Source organism: Bufo bufo, chromosome 4 (genome assembly GCF_905171765.1).
Source record: "Bufo bufo chromosome 4, aBufBuf1.1, whole genome shotgun sequence".
Classification (NCBI taxonomy): domain Eukaryota; kingdom Metazoa; phylum Chordata; class Amphibia; order Anura; family Bufonidae; genus Bufo; species Bufo bufo.
Genome location: NC_053392.1, coordinates 36,849,670 through 36,855,669, shown reverse-complemented (window position 1 = coordinate 36,855,669; position 6,000 = coordinate 36,849,670). Strand labels below are relative to the sequence as shown.

At 44.8% G+C, this 6,000-nt stretch overlaps 1 protein-coding gene across 1 annotated transcript in view; it reads left to right on the top strand.

Moving 5' to 3' along the window:
• Positions 1-718: 718 nt before the first annotated feature.
• CLU (clusterin) overlaps positions 719-6,000 on the top strand; it is a 30,470-nt gene continuing 25,188 nt past the window's right edge. The window contains exon 1 of the mRNA XM_040427099.1: positions 719-875. The gene's annotated coding sequence lies outside the window, so the exon portion shown is untranslated. The remainder of the gene's footprint in view (positions 876-6,000) is intronic.

Sequence of the window (6,000 nt, the reverse complement as noted above, 5' to 3'; positions counted from 1 at the left end):
GGGAACATGGATGAAATCAACCTGCTTCTGGCTCACGTCCCCTCCCTGTAAACCAAGAGACAGAAGATCCCTTTGATAGAGGGGCGTGGGGTCATGGGCAAGCTCAAGATAAGTACTGGAATCCTACAGCATGTTAAGGTTTTGGGGATTTATATATGAGCTTGTCCATGACAACAACAGCCTTGATCAGCCTGCTTTATCACAATATCAGGCAGCCTCTCCGATTCCTGCAAAGAAGTGCGTTCTGGAAATGATAAATTGTTATCAGGAAGAATGGATAGACGCACGAAGGTCAAACAAATCCCGCTCTATCAGATCCTGAAACCAGTCCAATGCAAACGAATGTGACAAAATTATGTAAAAAAAAAAAATCTAAATTTTTTTTTTGTTTGTTTTTTTAAAAGACAGAGCAGAAGCGAGTCATCCATTGCTCAATCCACATAAAAGGTTGAAATTTAGAATGCGGCTGTGACATTTAGTTACCGCTCATGTTTTTGCACACATCCTAATCCTGCAGACCTCACCCACGTGACTACAACACAAATAGAAGGTTTCTCAAGACCTTTTCTGAGAAGTGATGCATAAAAATGACTTTCTCCTGTCTGCCATCTAGTGGCGTTCTGGTGCTGCTGCAGCCATAGGAATCATTACAATGGTGTTTATGTACAGTCTCTAGAGCGCCCTCTGGCGGCCAGCTGGCTGTACTGCTGCTGTGAGCTCAGACTCTCTTCCAGAAAGCTCTGCAGACTGTTTGCTGCTGGTGGTACATTCCTTGCTGATGACTCAGGATCCTGCATAGGAGGCCCTGCATATATATCTGAGCATCTCAGGACTGTCTGCAGACCCTGCACATCAGGCGGCCGGACAGCATCCAGGTAAGAGGCTCTGCCTTGTGGCACCACCAGTCTTCATGGAGAAGAACCTGTTCAGGACCAGGTCACCATATGTATCAGTAATATGATATGTCATGGCTAGGAGATTTCTTAGTCATTATTTATGTGGCGCTGACATATTCTGTAGCCATGTACACAGCCTGCCTCCCATCACTGATACATTGTGCATCATTACATAAGACACATCAAAGATGGAGTTATAGAAACCTATTCAATGTTTTCAACTTTAGTTTGGAGAACTACTTACAGATGTAGCAGTGCTCAACTTGTCATATGTCAGTTTTCTGTGTGCACTATAATGAATGATGTTACCTGCAGTCCTATGTAACACCACAGATAACACGGTGATAACTCTCTGAGTACAGATAATGTAGTAGATGTCACCTGCAGTCCTATGTAACACCACAGATAACACGGTGATAACTCTCTGAGTACAGATAATGTAGTAGATGTCACCTGCAGTCCTATGTAACACCACAGATAACACGGTGATAACTCTCTGAGTACAGATAATGTAGTAGATATTACCGGCAGTCCTATGTAACACCACAGATAACACAGTGATAGCTCTCTGAGTACAGATAATGTAGTAGATGTCACCTGCAGTCCTATGTAACACCACAGATAACACAGTGATATCTCTCTGAGTACAGATAATGTAGTAGATGTTACCTGCAGTCCTATGTAACACCACAGATAACACAATGATAACTCTCCGACTACAGATAATGTAGTAGATGTCACCTGCAGTCCTATGTAACACCACAGATAACACAGTGATATCTCTCTGAGTACAGATAATGTAGTAGATGTCACCTGCAGTCCTATGTAACACCACAGATAACAAAGTGATAACTCTCTGAGTACAGATAATGTAGTAGATGTTACCTGCAGTCCTATGTAACACCACAGATAACACAGAGATATCTCTCTGAGTACAGATAATGGAGTAGATGTCACCTGCAGTCCTATGTAACACCACAGATAACAGTGATAGCTCTCTGAGTACAGATAATGTAGTAGATGTCACCTGCAGTCCTATGTAACACCACAAATAACACAGTGATAGTTCTCTGTGTACAGATAATGTAGTAGATGTCACCTGCAGTCCTATGTAACACCACAGATAACACAGTGATAACTCTCTGTGTACAGATAATGTAGTAGATGTCACCTGCAGTCCTATGTAACACCACAGATAACACAGTGATAACTCTCTGAGTACAGATAATGTAGTAGATGTTACCTGCAGTCCCATGTAACATCACAGGTAACACAGTGATATCTCTCTGAGTACAGATAATGTAGATGTCACCTGCAGTCCTATGTAACATCATAGATAATACAGTGATATCTCTCTGAGTACAGATAATGTAGTAGATGTCACCTGCAGTCCTATGTAACACCACAGATAACAGTGATAGCTCTCTGAGTACAGATAATGTAGTAGATGTCACCTGCAGTCCTATGTAACACCACAGATAACACAGGATAACTCTCTGAGTACAGATAATGTAGTAGATGTTACCTGCAGTCCCATGTAACATCACAGGTAACACAGTGATATCTCTCTGAGTACAGATAATTTAGTAGATGTCACCTGCAGTCCTATGTAACACCACAGATAACACGGTGATAACTCTCTGAGTACAGATAATGTAGTAAATGTCACCTGCAGTCCTATGTAACACCACAGATAACACAGAGATAACTCTCTGAGTACAGATAATGTAGTAGATGTCACCTGCAGTCCTATGTAACACCACAGATAATACAGTGATAACTCTGAGTACAGATAATGTAGTAGATGTCTCCTGCAGTCCTATGTAACACCACAGATAATACAGTAATAACTCTCTGAGTACAGATAATGCAGTAGATGTCACCTGCAGTCCTATGTAACACCACAGATAATACAGTAATAACTCTCTGAGTACTGGTTATGAATAGATACACAGTGGGCCAAATGAACTCACCTCCGCCATCTTCACCTTTTTTACCTGAATGGGAGGTTAGTGTGACATTAAGGGGCCATGGGGGGGGGGGGCTATAGATTTTTTTCCTGTTTTGTGGATCAGGATGCGGATTGCCTTGTTCCCAGTGGTGTAACTAGAGTTCTATGGGCCCCAGGGCAAACTATGAATTGGGCCCCCCACCCCCATTAACCCGCAACCCCATTACCCCGCCCCCCCCCGCCACTCGTTCTGTATATATATCATTAGGCCCCCACCCAGACTGTATATATTTCATTTTGACCCCTGTATATAATTGAATGATTAGCTGCCCCTGCCCCCCTCTCACTCTGTATATATTTTATTTATCTGTGGCCCCCTCTTATAATGGCTGGTGCGGCCCCCTTTTCTAAATTCAGTTCATAGGGCCACTACCAGGTGCCCCCGCCAGGCTACCACCCTCTCTGTATCGATTTTACTTTCTTTTTGTGCCTCCCCCCCCCCTCCTTGGCACTTTCTAAATTCAATTCATAGTGCATACCTAAAATAAAATAAATAAATACTTACCTCCACAGTACCCCAGGTCTCTGTTAAGGGAGCGGGGTACTGTGGAGGTCACTGTTAAGGGAGCGGGGTACTGTGGAGGTCACTGTTAAGGGAGCGGGGTACTGTGGAGGTCACTGTTAAGGGAGCGGGGTACTGTGGAGGTCACTGTTAAGGGAGCGGGGTACTGTGGAGGTCACTGTTAAGGGAGCGGGGTACTGTGGAGGTCACTGTTAAGGGAGCGGGGTACTGTGGAGGTCACTGTTAAGGGGGCAGGTTACTGTGAGGTCACTGTTAAGGGAGCGGGGTACTGTGGCAGTCACTGTTAAAGGGGTGGGGGACTGTGGAGTTAACTGTTAAGGGGGCAGGGTGCTGTAGAGGTCACTAATGTCGATATCTTCTAACGACACACAGAAACACTAAATCAAATAGATGAAATATAACCCGTGTGAAGCCGGGTACTTCTGCTAGTCATTAATAAAAAAAAAAGCTAGAGCATTTCTGACAACATTTTATTGTCTTCTATGCTTTTAATGTGTCAGACACTTATAATGATATAGTGATTACACTATCATCAGTCTCCGATGTCCAGCGGTTGTGCAACGTCTCGTCAGATCTCTGACTGAGGCAGAAGTCTCTGCCTCAGCAGCCAAGGTCACCCGCAGCCCCCTCAGGGAGAACATCTGTGGATCACCCCCACCCGCCTGCAGACTGTAATAGTAAAAAAAACAAACAGCATAAAAATAATAGACTCCCTGTGGTGCAGCTCATTCTTAAAGGAACAGTGACACTTCATATTCTTCTATCCTGCTGTCATCCTCTCCCCGGCCTGAAATGACTGATAACAGGGAGCAATAGATTGTATTCTCCTTTAATTATGAAATTGTTTTAAAACATAACAAAAAGTAAAAACAAACTAAAATATAACCACATAATAATTGCATATAAATATAATTCAAAACATATCCTTCCCTTCCAGCCAGTCCATACCTCCTACATATACCACACACCTCTCATCTCCGACACACATAATATATACACTATATACAAAACAGTCCACGCGATCACTATCCCCTTCACCCGAAGTCCCCCACCAAACCTAACCAGAGAATAATATAATATAAACATTATCTACAATATATACAATCACTTACCATAAACCCTAAACACTGACTTCTCAGTCAGTGCACACACCAGGCCCCGTTCGGCTCCCGAAAGCCCTTTTTTCTTCATTGCAAAACAAAAACTACCAGTGTAAGATCAGCCCATCACTAGGAGGAACTGGAGGTTTAGTCAGCTAAGGCACCCCAAAGCAAAAACCCCTTAAAAATTGGGAGGCTCTGGCAGCACCCAGCCTTCCACACTCCAGAGAGGGAACTTCCCCAGATCACCCTCTTCCTCAGGGAGGATTTTATGACGCGTCGAGACTAGACACCTCGCGTTCCACGTGTGGTACCTAAACACTATACTAACTAAGAAAGAAGTGCAGCGGACCCTACCACCTAGGTCTCTGAACGCCCCGTAGACCCACTCTGCATAGGATAGAGCAGCCAGCTGACGCCAGCCGATGGAAGCCCCCACCCTGTGGTAAACCCCTGTATAAAAGGGGCTCTGAAGCAGGAAGTGGTCCATGCTCTCCAGCACTTCGCCACACTACTACCGGGGACACCTTTCCTCGAGTTTCCTATATTTCACATTGCCCCTCACATATAGCTTACCATGGAAGCAGAGCCAGGTGAAATCCCAAAATTTCATAGGGATCCTTACTGGATTCAAAAGCAACAACCCTACCTCCAAATCCCAACCTGGGCAGTCCCTGAGGGCCGGCAGGACCTGGAAATGAGAAGACAGGACCCTACTGTCAAGGAATCTCTTCAATATGGTCCTAATCTCCCTCACTCCCAAGCCCTACCGCCGGATGATCTTCAGAGTCAGGGAGATGCCCGTGTGGTGTATGGAGATCCTTCACTCACCCACCTGTCTCCCATTCATGGAAGAAAGGCTGAAACCATCCTTTACAAGAAACTACCCACAAAGGAGCCCTCTCTTTCCAGAGGTTTGCAATGTTTGCTTTAAGAAAGGTATTCAGCAAGAAAACCACTGGGTTGACCATACCCAACCTGCCTTGTATCCTTGTGTGGTATGTGATCTCTCTCCTGAATAGGTTCAGTCTGTTCCCCCATACTAGCTGGAAAAGCAGACTGTAAACCTGCGGCCAGAGAGGATCTGGCAAGATACAGACACTGCCCAAGTATATCAACAAAGGGATCAGGTAAGTTTTGTTCAGGTTGACCCTTTCCCAAAGGGTTAAAGACCAACCCTTCCATTGGTCCACCTTTTGGGTGGCATCCTTCAACCTGCTTTCCCAATTTGTCTGATGATAATCATTGGGGCTGAATTTAATGCCTAGAATCCCTGAGTGGTTAATTGCCGCAGATCGCAGCGCCCTGTCAGAGGCAGGGTGCCGGCAATGTGTTTCTGCCGCCGGCTGTATTTGTATATTAAATGTTAATTATCATTGGTGCGCCCTCCTTTCAACAGTATTAAAAACATTGGTGGCGCAGTGCGTGCCCCCCCCCCACAGTATTAAAAACATTGGTGGTGCAGTGCGC